Source organism: Archocentrus centrarchus, chromosome 13, assembly GCF_007364275.1.
Source record: "Archocentrus centrarchus isolate MPI-CPG fArcCen1 chromosome 13, fArcCen1, whole genome shotgun sequence".
NCBI classification, from domain to species: Eukaryota; Metazoa; Chordata; class Actinopteri; order Cichliformes; family Cichlidae; genus Archocentrus; species Archocentrus centrarchus.
In genome coordinates, this window is record NC_044358.1 from 30,410,142 (window position 1) to 30,426,628 (window position 16,487).

The following is a 16,487-nucleotide window of genomic DNA, read 5'->3' on the forward strand; positions in this document are numbered from 1 at the left end:
ACAAATCTCACAAACTCATATTTTATTCACCATAGAACATAATTCAATTTTATTTATATAGCACCAAATCACAACAAACAGTTGCCTTAAGGTGCTTTATATTGTAAGGTAAAGACCCTACAATGATGTGGTGGAACAATGACACAGAAAACATCAAATATTCAAACTCACATTCTACTATTTTATAAAAATATTGGCTCCTTTTGAATTTAATGCCAGCAACAAACCTCAAAAAAGTTGGGACAGGAGTACCAAAAGGTTGGGAAAAGTAGGTGGCACTAAAAAGAAAGAGCTGGAGAAACATTTTGTAACTAATCTTGTTAACTGGCAACAGGTCAGTTACATGAATGGATACAAAAATAGCATCTTAGATAGGTGGAGTTTCCTAGAAGTACACGAGCAGAGGTTCACCAGTCTGCAAAAGTCCTGCGTCAAAAAATTGTGGGTCAATTTCAGAAAAATGTTCCTCAAATTGCAGAACCTTTGAATATCTCATTATCTACAGTACATGATACCATCAAAAGATCAATTTTGGATGCATGTGATCTTCAGGACCCCAGACAGCACTGCCTTATAAACAGGCATGATTCTGTCATGGAAATCACTGCATGGTCTCAGGAACACATCCAGAAATCTCTGTTGGTGCAAGAAATATACAGTAGTTTTGACTGCACAAAACTGAGAGCCACCATTGGGTAATGGGCTGCACTTTGAGAACCCTAGGTTAGATGTCTTTTGTAGATGAGTCTCATAGAAGAGACATAATGAGGCTGATGGAGCAGACACAGTGAAGGACCAAATGGGTCAGGAGGTTCAGCTCTGGTGCTGCAGCTGAATGATCATGTTGTTGCTGTCGCTGCAGAAACCCTTTCTCTGACCTCCAGAGACAGGAGAGATGACCTGGAAGCATTTATCACCGCCGTGGTTTGTGACCCATGGCCTAGTGCCTGAGAGAGGGAAAATAGCACAAATACAAAAGGAGGGAGCAGGGAGGAGATAGAAAAATAGATGTGGAAAGGTCTGACCGGGGGGGGGGGGGGGGCAACAATGTGTCATTTTTAAACAAAATCAGTAAAATACAATCTTTTGTAGCATTTTTTTAAATGGGAATTTCCATATTTGTGACTGAAGAATTGAACTCTGTATCCAGAAACCTCTCGGGGCAGGCTTATGAAGCTGCTGGAATCCAGTGTGGGCTATTTGAGTGTGCATTAATAAAGATATTTCTCTTAGTCAGAGGATAAAAGCATTGCTGGTGCAAATGTGTGGTCCTGGTTTCGTTGAGCCATTAGGTATCACCAGAGATTTGAAAGAACTTGAACTATTGCAAGAGATAGTCCCCCTCCCGCCCCCATGTATAGATGATATACCAATGGAGCTCTTGGTGGGGGCCTTTCTAACTAGGCAATGACCGAGTATTTAAAGGTGTGTGTGTATGTGTGTGTGTGTAAGCAAAATTTGAGCTGCTTAAGATTTGACCTTTACATTTGCACAGACATTCACACTCAAACATGAGGGGAGAACACCATATTGTTTCTATTGATCTGACTATTTTGCAGGGAAGTGTAGAGTGGAAACACTCAGACAGGTGATCACACTACAGAATTACACTGTGCGAAGATCGTATGAGGGGAGATAGTGAGAGAGACCGGTGAGCAGCTAGTATCAAGGAATGGCTGGTGAGATGCCCACTTGGCTGCAGATACTTGGCAGCTTCATGTTTCTGCAAAAGCTGAACATCAAAGACTACCAGAAGTATTTGCAATGTGTGTTGTGGATCGCGCTGCCGTGCATACAACAACTGCACAGCCATAGGGTGTGTATTGAGTATTGGCTTGCGTTTGTCCTCATTAACATGAGTAAAAGGCAAACTACCTGGACTTGAAAATAGTTTAATTATGCAATAATTGTCCACAAGCCAAAAAGTGCTAATGGTGGGTGATTGCTTTGCTCCTCCTAGTATATCAAGGTGAAGACATTCCCTGTGTCTCAGGTTGGATACATCTGTTGGTGTACTGTGTATTGACTTGTGTAGTCCACAAATTTCTACCAGTTAGTGTCATCTCACATTGAATATGCAGATTACTCTCGGTGCAACATGTTGAGCCTCTGACCACATCCAGTACTAAATTCTTCTACAGTGAAGATGGAAATGTAACATGCCATCTTCACATTAACTTAAAAACAGAGCTAGCATTTTGTTATCAAATCAATCCATAGAGGCCAGAAGCTAGTAGATGAACAAAAGTTACTTATAGGCAAATCCCAATATGTCAGTTTTACTTAGATCATTGCTTGTAGGTGTGCGTGCGTGCGTGCGTGCGTGCGTGCGTGCGTGTGTAGTGCATGGATGCACTAACCTGTGCTCTGTGAACAACACATTTTCTGGATGTTAACTGCTTATTTATTTTCAGTTTCTAGCAGACTCCCTCCTCACACTCTTTTAACATCAGGTGTTGCTCTCTTTCTGTTGCTGGGCGAAGTTTCATCTCTTCTGTTAGCAAGAATTATAGGGAAATAATCTTAACACAGCTGATGCCAATATTCTGTAGCCATATAACTATGCAATTAACCTTTACTGCATAGCGATAAGTTAAAGGTGCGAAAAAAAAAACAAACTTGCCTTTTACCACAAAACAGTATGTCTTTGTGTTACATGGGCTAAAGGGGGACATAATTAGCAACTGAAAGCAAAGAAAGATGTGAAGAAAAATGGCTGACATTCTGTTCAAGCTGGGGATACTTGACACCAACAGGTCCCTGGAGCAACCTCATCTTAAATTTATCTCTGCATCCCAGACGTGTTGAGGGATTTGAGAAGGAAGACGGAGTACTGAAGCTAATGTGGAAAAAAAACTTACCCACACGAGAATTTAATGATTCCATCCGTCAGATGTGTTTATCAGACCGAAGCTCTATGTATGAGTTTGCATGTGTCTTGCATGTAGGTTTGTCTGTGTGAATGAAGGTGTGCGTGCAGTATGTGTGTATTTGCATGTGTGCAATAAGTGACACCTGAGACAGTTAGAAGGTCATTCCTGGAGTCTCGCTACATAGCTTTGATCATTTTCTTGTCGCCTCAGAAATAGACCAGGGAGGACTGGGTTTGCACAAACACTCCCTTGCTGTGTGTGCGCTTATGTCCAAGGGTGAGGCCAAGGGAGAGTGGCTGTCTAACAGACTGACAGGGAATCTGCACTTGTTTGCAGTGCACAAGCCTGTGTTTGCATGACTGCACTAATGCATTTGCACCCATACTTTTGTTTGCCACCGCTTGCATTTATCGTGTGAATGTGTTCATGCACATGTATGCAAATACCCGAGGGGAAAGTCTGTGTGCGCTCATGTGGATGTTAACAGGGCTGATTGTGGTTTCTGAAGTTCAAAAAAAGAACTTGAGTTTTAATTCGCACATGTTTGAATTTCATTTAAGAGCAATGAGCACACTACAGTCTTATTTTGAGGAGTTTGAATTGATTAGATTTGAGCTAAATGGCAACGTTATATGAAACATTTATCTGCAGATCCATTTTTTTTTGTGTGTGTGTGTTTCTGACCATAAGTGTTTAATACGGTGTGGTGTTTCTTCAGGTTGAGAACAAGTTTATAAGGAGGTGCAGTGAATGTGGAAAGAGATGCTCAGCTCTTTATGTGGTTTATTACATTTGTGGATACGAGAACCCTTGTGAGGCAAGGACACAGTCTGGAGTAGATGACTCTGTATCAAGGGAACTGGAATCACACCATACAAGCATCTGCATACAAGTTATTTGCTTCTTTGTCTGGATGTTTGCTTCCACAGAAATAAAAATTGCACATCATCACACAAACGCAGATGATTGTGTACCTAAATATACTTGACAATTACATATATATTTTGTTATTAGTTATGCAACATTCAAGCCAGGCAATGGAGCAAGAGAGTTTGTCAGATCGGCACAGCCGAAGCTTTATATAGTCACGTGTTTCCTGAAGATTTCATCCATAAAAGACCACAACTTAATTTAAACAGCTTGGTCTATAAACAGTCCGGTGCTTATCCTTCTTAACACACACACCTGCACTATATCTGTGCTTGCTGCCACTGAGTTTGCATTTTAGACAGATGAGTAATATTAACCTGTAAGAGTCTATCATGTCCTAAAATGGCCACAAGGAGGAACCCTTTTCTCTCAGTTTTAGTACATAAAAAAAAGTAGTCTTTTGCTCCCTTATAAGATTTACACATTTACTAGATGTTCTAATAGCATAAGTTTAATCTTGGTGGTATGATGATGTCTTCAAGAACGTGAGAAAGCAGAGGAAGAGGAAGCTTGCATCACTGAAGGCAGCTTCTTTAAGATATCCAGGCTTTTGTCATATTTATTGCTTGTAAAGTTCAGCCTCTCTCTGTTCTTTTTTCTCTCTCTCTCTTTTCTTTTTGCATCATGATTGTATTTGTCATAGTAAATAAAGCTGGCAACATTTGCAGTTAAGTGTGAAATACGTTTAATGTTGCAGAGTAGCACGAAGACACCGAACCCTCTCATCCCTAGGCTTTTCACACAACCATTTCTTTCTGCTGAAATGCACCATTAAAAGTGCTATATATTTAGCAAGCTTTTATCTATTTATTTAAAAAAAAAAGTTTATTGCGATTTTTTTGGGGTCAGAACAACATCTATGAGGACTTCTGAAGCCAATTCTTTGTGTTTGAATAATACTCAAACTCTTTGTCTCAAGACATAATGACGATGAAATGGAGTCGCACAAATATCACAAATAAACAAAAAGCATCGCTCTCAGCCCTTCTCACTTCTGAGTGGACCATGTTTCTGATATCAAACACAAGAAAAGACAGCTGAAATGACTAAAATGTGTTTGAAGTGCGGTCATAAAAATCCTGCTTCTTTGTGTGTGTGTGTGTGTGTGTGTGTGTGCTGGCAGTCCACACTTAAAAAGATGAAGCTCAGCAGGCTCCAAATCTGTGAAAAACAACAATAAATTTTGTAAGCCAACAAGTGACCAGGTGTTAAACTTGAGTTTCGGGGCAAAGGGAAAGAAAGAAAACACTCTTCCTAGATTCTCAGTAGATTAATGCTCCTTCTGCGGGTTGTTCTGCACAGAATTTTAACCACACATGGTCTTTGTCAAAGTTAACCTTTGCTTGATGAGGACTTTGGTCTGTTTCATAGCCTTACATAGAAAAATCAATGCTTGTTTGAATAAATGCCCAGAAAAAAAGGAGTATCTTCATTTGAAAGTCTGCACAGAGACCATGTTTGGTTGTAGTTCAAATCACTGAAAGACCCGCAGGCACCATCAATCCATTCTAAAGGTATTGCAGCATCTCATCTTTCTCATAGCAGAACAGAACATTGGGGGAGGATGTACTGCACGCTTGGCCAACTCTCCCATCAGTTCCAGTGAGACAAATTTCTGGAAGCAGAATATGCATTGTTAAAGCCGGCCACCATGGGACGTGGTCAGGCTCACCTTCCTGTTTCACAACCAAGAGAATAGCTGAGAAATGTACATTCATAGAGATAAATGCACCCAAATATGCAAGCATTCACTGTGAGGCCGGAGGAAAAACAAACATCGAACACACTGGCTCACACTCACATTCACATGGGACTGGGTGTAAATCAAAAGCATGTTATATGCAAACAGACCAGGGGAAATCAGGAGCCCGGAGGATGGGGAGGAAGATTGTGAGAGAATTTATAACGAGAGAGTGGGGAACATTGATAATTTGTGTCTCCTTTAAATCAATTTTTTTTTTTTCTTTTTACTGTTCCTGTGAGAATTTTCCACCCACATCTGTGCACATTAATAAGTCTCTCAAAGAAAAGGTAGAAACGAAATAGCCTGCAGTGTTATGAGCTCTCAGTAAATATATTTGGAACGGCTGTAGCTCATGCAGGTTGTCTGTGCTGATTCGATCCCTTGCTCCTCCAGCCCATGTTGATGCACCCTTGTATTGCCCAAGGATGTGTCTGAACCCTAAATTGCCAAAGATGCATGTGCATGATGTGGTGCAAGTTAGTTAGAACATTCTTAAAGGCAGAAAATATAGCACTGTATGTGGCTTTATGTAGTCTAACAAAAGAGTAGAAAAGCGCTATCTATTTAGGAAATACCATTTTCCTATTTAGAACTTTGTGTAGCATTAACTTTCTGGCTCGAATCTTGACATGTTGAAATTCTACCTTTGGCGCTTTCATTTTGTGGATTGAGTGTTCACAAGCTGGGAGAATCAAATGTGAGGAACGCAATGTAAAAAGGTCGGGGAACAAGATAAATTTGTAGGCTCAGATGAGCGTGCCAAAGGTTTTTGATAAAATAGCTGGACTGTGCAAATCCAAAGTTTGTCCTAGTCAGTAATGCAACTAGTCATTGTATGTTTATGATCTGAATTTAAATATACTTTTTTTTAAAGTAATTGAATGGACTGACAATTACATAGTTTTTCTATGCATACTGGCCACTCAAAGCACACTACACTGTAAGCCACATTCACCCTTTTACACACACAAATTCATTCAGCACTCTATTCTGAGCACTTAAGCTCCATATTTACTTTGCATCCACACCTAATCTCCATGGCTATGGACTACAGGAGGAAACCCACACATACACATGGAGAACATGCAAACCTCTGCATAAAAAAGGCCACAGCTGCTTTGGAGGTCCTGCCTGATATATGAAACTACTGTCTTAAAACCTCTGATTGACCAAGTGAATGTTGTCATTTCCCTTGCTGACCAACAGCCAACATCAAAACTTACTGTACTAAGGCCTCAGTCACGCAAGCCTAGAGACTAGGCATCCACCAGGAGTAGTAATGTTTGCAACCAAGTTTCCATTTTCTATGGGTGACTACAGCAACCTGCTAGTAATCAAAGCAATCAGAAGTAGGTTTTTGGTGCAGCACCGTGCACCTCTTTGTGACAGTTTCACACTAGCGACTGCCAGCAACCTCCAACAACCACACTATTTCTCCTGTGCCAGATAGTCGCTAACAGTCTCAGGACCTGCATGACTGAGGCCTAAGACTCTCCTCATCAACAACTTCACAAGGTTTCGCCAACCATCAGGGGACAACACTTTTCCTTAATCATAAAGAGTGTGCTGTGGAAGCCTCCCTTTTCAATTTTACGCTTTTATTTTATTTTATTTATTTTATTTTAGTTTTACTCACCCCCAGCTTCTCCTCCTTTGTTTTCATTCTTTTCATGTATGAGAGGAGGTTGGGGAAATTAGAAATATGAACTGCATACCTTTCCACTGAATCAATTGTTGAGTAATTATGAGGCTAATATCTTTGCTTGCCAGGACTGGACAAAAAAACAAAACAAAAATATAAATTTTGCATTCATGCACCACACAAACCACACTATAGTTTTGTTTTATACACTTGAACTCATCATGTCATCCTTTTTGTGAATGATCTTTTTCATGCTCCCTATATGCAACAGATAAACCTATATGTTCTCTCTCACACACACACACACACATTGTGTGGACTAAAAACATTTGAGATATCTTGATGTTTTGATACTGAGATACATCAAATATACATCAAAGAACCACAATGATTCATAGACTTGGAAAGAAGGAAAAAATGCAGAAACAAGTAATATCAAGGCTAAAAAAAGAGAAAAAGGAAAAGGAAAAAGAAGCGCGTGCATAACACATACCAGGATAATATTCTGGGAGAATTCAATTCAATTCAATTCAATTCAATTTTATTTATATAGCGCCAAATCACAACAAACTGTCGCCTCAAGGCGCTTTGTATTGTGGGTAAAGACCCTACAATAATACAGAGAAAACCCAACAGTCAAAACGACCCCCTATGAGCAAGCACTTGGCGACAGTGGAAAGGAAAAACTCCCTTTTAACAGGAAGAAACCTCCAGCAGAACCAGGCTCAGGGAGGGGCAGTCATCTGCCGCGACCGGTTGGGCTGAGGGGAGAGAAAGACATGCTGTGGAAGAGAGCCAGAGATTAATATCAATTAATGATTAAATGCAGAGTGGAGTATAAACAAAGTAAATAAGGTGAATGAGAAACAGTGCATTATGTGAACCCCCCAGCAGACTAGGCCTATAGCAGCATAACTAAGGGATGGTTCAGGGTCACCTGATCCAGCCCTAACTATAAGCTTTATCATAAAGGAAAGTTTTAAGCCTAATCTTAAAAATAGAGAGGGTGTCTGTCTCCCGAATCCAAGCTGGAAGCTGGTTCCACAGAAGAGGCGCCTGAAAGCTGAAGGCTCTGCCTCCCATTCTACTCTTAAGTATCCTAGGAACCACAAGTAAGCCAGCAGTCTGAGAGCGAAGTGCTCTGTTGGGGTGATATGGTACTATGAGGTCTTTGAGATAAGATGGTGCCTGATTATTCAAGACCTTGTATGTGAGGAGAAGAATTTTAAATTCTATTCTAGATTTAACAGGGAGCCAATGAAGAGAAGCCAATATGGGAGAAATATGCTCTCTCTTTCTAGTCCCTGTCAGTACTCTAGCTGCAGCATTTTGGATCAGCTGAAGGCTTTTCAGGGAGCTTTTAGGACAGCCTGATAATAATGAATTACAATAATCCAGCCTAGAAGTAATAAATGCATGAATGAGCTTTTCAGCATCACTCTGAGAAAGGATGTTTCTAATTTTAGAAATATTGCGCAAATGCAAAAAAGCGGTCCTACATATTTGTTTAATATGTGCATTGAAGGACATATCCTGGTCAAAAATGACTCCAAGATTTCTCACAGTGTTACTGGAGGCCAAAGTAATGCCATCCAGAGTAAGTATCTGGTTAGACACCATGTTTCTAAGATTTGTGGGGCCGAGAACAAGAATTTCAGTTTTATCTGAATTTAGAAGCAGGAAATTAGAGGTCATCCAGGCCTTAATGTCTTTAAGACATTCCTGCAGTTTAACTAATTGATGTGTGTCATCTGGCTTCATTGATAGGTAAAGCTGAGTATCATCTGCATAACAATGAAAATTGATGCAGTGCTTTCTAATAATACTGCCTAAGGGAAGCATGTATAATGTAAATAAAATTGGTCCTAGCACAGAACCCTGTGGAACTCCATAATTAACCTTAGTGTGTGAAGAAGACTCCCCATTTACATGAACAAATTGGAGTCTATGAGATAAATATGATTCAAACCACTGCAGTGCAGTACCTTTAATACCTATAGCAAGCTCTAATCTCTGTAATAAAATGTTATGGTCAACAGTATCAAAAGCTGCACTGAGGTCCAACAGGACAAGAACAGAGATGAGTCCACTGTCAGAGGCTCTAAGAAGATCATTTGTAACCTTCACTAATGCTGTTTCTGTACTGTGATGAATTCTGAAACCTGACTGAAACTCTTCAAATAAACCGTTCCTCTGCAGATGATCAGTTAGCTGTTTTACAACTACTCTTTCAAGAATCTTTGAGAGAAAAGGAAGGTTGGAGATTGGCCTATAATTAGCTAAGACAGCTGGGTCAAGTGATGGCTTTTTAAGCAGAGGTTTAATTACAGCCACCTTGAAGGTCTGTGGTACATAGCCAACTAATAAAGACTGATTGATCATTTTTAAGATTGAAGCATCAATAATTGGAAAGACTTCTTTGAACAGTCTAGTAGGAATGGGATCTAATAAACATGTTGCTGGTTTGGAGGAAGTAACTATTGAAGTTAACTCTGAAAGATCAACTGGAGCAAAAGAGTCTAAACAAATACCAGCAGTGCTGAAAGCAGCCGAACATGAAGAATAATCTTTGAGATGGTTATGAATAATTTTTTCTCTAATGTCTAAAATTTTATTTGTAAAGAAATCCATGAAGTCACTACTAGTTAACGTGAAAGGAATACTCGGCTCTACAGAGCTCTGACTCTTTGTCAGCCTGGCTACAGTGCTGAAAAGAAACCTGGGGTTGTTCTTATTTTCTTCAATTAATGATGAATAGTAAGATGTCCTAGCTTTACGGAGGGCTTTTTTATAGAGCAACAAACTCTTTTTCCAGGCTAAATGAGCATCTTCTAATTTAGTGAGACGCCATTCCCTCTCCAGCTTTCGGGTTATCTGCTTTAAGCTGTGCGTTTGTGAATTATACCACGGAGTCAGGCACTTCTGATTTGAAGCTTTCCTTTTCAGAGGAGCCACAGTATCCAAAGTTATACGCAGTGAGGATGTAAAACTATTGACGAGATAATCAACCTCACTGGGAGCAGAGTTTAGGTAGCTGCTCTGCACTGTGTTGGCACATGGCACTGAAGAGCATAACAATGAAGGAATTAGATCCTTAAACTTAGTTACAGCACTTTCAGAAAGACTTCTACTGTAATTAAACTTATTCCCCACTGCTGTGTAATCCATTAAAGTAAATGTAAATGTTACTAAGAAATGATCAGACAGGAGGGGGCTTTCAGGGAATACTGTTAAGTCTTCAGTTTCTATGCCATATGTTAGGACAAGATCCAGAGTATTTGTTGTTTTTGTAGTGCCATATTATCTTGGTGCAGGAGCAGGGCTTTGTTCAAAATTGTCCACTGGAAGACAATAGTGTCCAATTTCTTATGACCACATGCTCTTTTTGTCGGCAGGGAATTTTATTTTTGGCAAATAGCAGCTCCCAAATAGCCAAAATGTCAAATGACAGGCAGTGGTAAAACAGATAAGAACACCCTACAGAAAATGAACGGAAATGTGCACAGAATATTCACGAGGCACCTAGTTTGTCTAGTAAATGCAGATGTTCAATTGCTACTGATGGGGCAAATGTGTTATAAATCTTATCTTGTATTCCGCATACAAAGCCAATCTTACCAAGAAAGATTGGGTCCAGGAAAATCTGCTTGAAATACTGCAATAGCCAAAACACATTTTTATATTAAAATATTGAAAGATTTTCCAAGCTGTAGCCATAAGAACGAAGTGTTTGTCTAGAATTCTGACAGAAAGCAAAGGCTGTCTCTGCGTTGTGTTAAAAACCTTGTGCTTCTAACGCTGGGAGAATGTTGTGATAAGGGTCCGCGCCAAACCCCTGAAAAATGCTTTATCACACTAAAAAATTCATATTTGTCAATCAGAAAAAAAGGGGAATGCAATAAATAGCCTGATAAAAAGTTTTCTTCCACAAAACCAAAGCTGGAACGCAAAACTGATGAAAACCTAATCTCAGAATCAAAATGATTGTTGTCTTTCATGTTGTTTTTGGCTGCGCTCCTTAATAGCGAATAAATTGACTTTGAAGCATTCCCAGTGCATCAGTCTGTCCGCCCCCCGTCTATCCAAGCTACCCTTCTCTCTTAGCCTCCTACAATTACCCCTCCTTCCCAGCTCTCCCCCATTCAGGCAACCCCTGTGCCCTCTTGTATCCGGCTATTTAGCGTGACAATCCATTATTTTGACGGCTTCAAAGGGAAAAAAAGGGAGAAAGCAACAGATAGACAGGCCCCACTTTGACTTTCAGACATGAGATGCAATTTCTTTTATTTCTCTTCTTTTTTTCAGCTCTTTGCCTTCTTCATCCTACTTCTACTTTTCATTCGTCGACCACTTAGTTCAGTTTAATTTTACCTGCTGTTAGGAGTTTACACACCCTCACTTGTTTTTCTCAAACACCATGCTCCTGCCTCACACTGCACCCCATGCCTGTTTGTTCCCTCCTCTCTTCTCCTCTTCTGTCTCCCTCCAGACCTACTTTACCCCCCTTTATGCTGACCCCTGCAACCACTCTACACCCCTCCGACTTGTGCACCATCTCTTTTTGGCTCTGTATTGCTTTGTTGCTGGCAGCCTTTTTGGAAACCTGATAGGGCCTATAGAAAGTGAGGAGCCTGGGTTTAAACTGTCTCAAGTTGCCCCCATTCAAACAGCCTCCACTTATATCTACTGTACGACCACCCAACCCCACCCAAACACACACACACACTAGCCTTTGAGCAACACAGGGTGTGTTTTCAGCTTCAGAGACTTGTGGCTGGAGTCTTGAGGTAGGAACAGTAATTGCATATGCACCCCGAAACACTGTGAGAGAAACACTGCATCCCCTTAAACCAATCTCAAAGCCTGCTGTAAACCCACTCTCCCTGCCTTTTAATATACATTACATTATTTATATCTACATTCAGGCATTTATCTGACTAGTACATATCCATACATATCCATATGTCCTACTCTGCTTCATAAATGTCACTTTGGTCTGTTCTTAGGCGATGACATCATAATATTTGATGAAGATAAGAACATAATACTGACGTCCAGTGAAATAGATGTTATTGTTGTAAAATTAAAATAGAATGCCTTTATAAGGAGTTAAATATGCTTAAAAGGTAAAAAATGGCCCAAGATGTACCTGTGCACCGAGGTTGGTTGCTCAATTCCTGTTGGAGGACTTTCAAACATTCTTAAAACAATATTATTGTATTATTATATTTTCTTATTTTCTGCTAATACAGCATAAGGTCAACATTTTTTTTTATAGTGACCATTTATTTAGAAGCCTGAAATTGCAGCAATGTCATATAACAACACATACACAACCAACACTACTGGCAGGGCCACTGTATATTCAGCAAACTTTGACTGAACAGACATAAATGAGTCTAATAAATATCCTTTCAAATGTCTTTCTGATGCAACCACACAGTTAAAAGAATTATTCATTTACTTTTGTTGACATCCAAACATTAGGTGGTAGATATAAAAAAAACCCAAAACCCACTAGAGACTGAATGCAAAAGCATTATCATATCTAGCTGATAAATGATTGAAAGTGAAAGGCAAACACATTTACAATAGTTCCATGACCTAAGGATAATCATGTGAGTGAAATCAGTGGAAAGGGAAAATAATTCATCCCCTTCCCTTTGAAATGTTTTCATTCTGCATTCAAAACCCACAACCCTCAAAAGCCTTAGAACAGTCCCCCCATGGACAATGTAAAATGTGTGTCAGGGCCTTAGAAGTGTGGCCAAGGCAAACACCTGGCACAGTTCAGTGATCTGCTACATTTCACCATCTACCACAGATATATGCACACAGGGAGTTCATACACAGGCATAAACTCATGTTGCAGTGCAGCCGCAGTTTCTGCCAGCATGTGTGCACATTAACACACGCAGCAGATGCTGCTAAATGCAGAAACATTCAAACACACACACATACAGGCACTCAGGCAAACAGTCAGCATAACACAAGTGAAATGTGGGCTCGAGCGCCTTCTCTCTTTTTGTCTCTCTCCCTGGTGGTGTGTCATGTTTCGGGGGATAATAGGTGTCACAGTGAGACCCCTTTGGTCTCGGCGCTCTGGGGGACTCTAATGGTGCGCGCACACACACACACACGCATACACGGACACACATTCAACCGTGTGAGCACAAGCAGCTCATTCTCTGGACCATGGGAACCACAGATGACTCGCCAGTCCTCTCATCTTTCTCTACCTTCACCAGTTTTTTCTACCCCCCCCGCCCCCTTCACTTTCTCCTCCCTCCTTTCTGTTTTTATCCTGCACACACATTCATCGGCCCCATTTTTGAACAACGTTTGTGTGATCAACTATATGAGTTCCCTGCCTGCTTCGTTTGATCAGTATTTGTTTCTAACCTTAAGATTCTTTCAGTGCCGAATTGAGATATCAGGTTAAATATAGAAACTATTGGATGACCATAGAATAAATGTGAATAATCCGTGAGCCATTTGTTTGGGAATCCAGGAACATTTCTGAGAAATTTACACATGTAACCAGAAGATCCCAAAAACCAAAAATATAAGAGAAAATGAAAATGAACTGTTCAAGGTTATTATTGCTGTCAAAGATTACAGATCAACTTCCCGGACCAGCTTTAGAACACTGGTTTAAAGTGAAGCATTACTGCATATAAGTGTGAACAATACAACAGATTATATGGGGTTTAATGTTCTGCTAAAGTGTTAGCTGTTGTCACCGTGTGTTATTGTATGATCATATGTCTCTAGGTGCTGTCAGACGGAGCAATGACACCACATCCCGATAATTACCATAAATAATTGAAAACAATGGCAAACTTTAAAACCACATCTCATATTTGTATAACTTGAAGGGTTTTGATTCAACATTATAAACAACTTTTTTCACTGGATTTTTTTTCTTTAGCGGCTGCTGTTCAGGATGACAGACACTTGATAAACGGCTATGACCTACACCAGTATTAACTTTCATGTATTATATTACTTATCCTCCCTCTTGTCCTTTCTAATGTGACAGGCAAAATGACAACTACTCAAAACCACAAGGCAGGGAGAGAGGGAGGATGACAGGATGAATTTAAGAGTGGAGGGGGACAATACCTCCAGGTAATGTGTGGGAGGCTCCTTTCTTTTCTCCTCTATCATCATTACCTGCTCGCTTTCCTCCAGGCTTCAAGAGTGCACTTCAAATGAACATTATAAACCAGTTTTTAAACAAGTTTGTTTATCTATAATCGCATTAACCATTACTTACATTTTCCCATACCTAAGCGAAATATTAGCCATTAAAAGCATCTCAGCTTTCATACCTCCCACACACATCGGTTAGGTGAGCAGTGGGCCTCAGCCAAAAGTTGGATTACAGCACCCCAAACCACCTCAGCTTACTTCAGCTGTCACTTAACTGAATCCATGATACCAGGCAAGAATAATCCTGTCTTTCTTTCCAGACAATACTTCCAGTTCTTTAAGCTGTAAGTTTTTTTTTTTTTTAAATCTGTCTGAGTCTATTTATATGATAATCTATTGTATGTCTATGATATTATTTGGAACATTTGATTTTGTTTTGGTAGGTAATGGAAAAGCCATCACATTAAAAAAGACACTTTATAAAAATGATAAATTAGATATATAAGAGATATGATATATGAATATAAGATATATGAAAAGTGACTTGTGAAATTAACACATAGAAACATGGTGTCCAGAATGAGTCTCAAAAATTTTATTTTTTAGTTCAGCAGTCTGATAATCTGGAGGAAAACGCTATTGCGAAATCTGGTGATCCTGTACCAAATGCTGCAGATCCTCTTTTCAGCAGCCAGCAAGGAGAACAGGCCATGGTGGTGATGTGAGGATTCACTGATGATGGTTCTGGCTTGAGACAAGCAGTGCTGGGGTGCAGTGGAGGGAAATGGAGGGAAGAGAAGTCCCAATGATTTTCTCAGCTGTCCTTACCACTCTCCTCATCCAGTCAGATGCGCCGTAGCTTCCACACAACACAGACATGCAGCTAGTCAAGAAGCTTTCTATTGTCCTTCTGTAGAATGTGGTGAGGATGGGCGGGGGAACGTGGACTCACCTCATCTTGTGCAGGAAGTGCAGGATGAGGAGAAACCTCTGTGTTGCCCTCTTTACCAGTGATGCAGTGTTCACAGACCAGGTGAGGTCATCTGTGATGTGCATCCCCAGGAACTTAATGCTGCTGACCACCTCCACAGCTGTCGTGTTGATGTGAAGTGGAGCGTGGCTGGGCTGGTTCTTCCTGAAGTCAACAATGATCTCTTTAGTTTTGTCCATGTTCAGGATCAGGTTGTTGATTCTACACCAGCCCACCAGCTACTCCACCTCCTCTCTGTAGGCCAGGTCTTTGTCGACCCTGATGAGGCCCACCACTGTTGTGTCGTGTGCAAACTTCACAACGTGGTTGGTGGCAGCCCCAGAGACACAGCCGTGTGTCATCAGGGTGAACAGCAGAGGGCTCAGAGCAGCCCTGAGGGGAGCCTTTGTTGAAGGTAAAATTAAATTAACCAAATGTAAAATGTTCGCCTTACATTTCTGTTATGCTTTGGATAAAACTATCAAACTATCAACTTTTTTATTCCTTTGAAGAGACCACAATATTACTGAGGAGTATGAAAGGGGTTGTAATTTCTAAACGCTTAGTGCAATACTTTTGTTAAACCCCTTCGATTAAAGCTGAAAGACTGCACATCAGTCACATTTTGATTGCTTCATTGAAAGTCTACTGTGGTGGAGTACAGGGGCTAAACTACCAAACGAAAGCACATAGATTGAGCTGACTTAGTACTGTATATCAAAATGCATTATGTGTATTGTGTATTGTGTGGGTTTAAGTGTGTGTTCTTCCTGGCAACAGTTGTTGCATGTGCCAAACAGACCAAGTTGTAATTTTATAACCCAGTGTCTTTCAGTCTAACCACTGGTGTGTGGCAGGACATGTTCACACTTCTTACCCTTAAATGCTCTCACTCCACGGCCGGATCATTATGACTTCATGCTGGAAACTCATCCAACGGTTGCATGGTGATGCAACTTGCATTATGTCATGTCTCAAAAAAAAAAAAAAGAGACAGCTGTACATCATCAACACCTGGCGGAAACAAACAGACATGAAATACGTGAGTAGACGATCATTTCAAAGTGGGCAAGCTATAATTTATGACTTGACACACTGTGTTTGACCACAGAGCAAGAATGCTGCTTTTGTGCCTTGCTTCTTAGGGAACACTGATTTTATTTTTAACTTGTC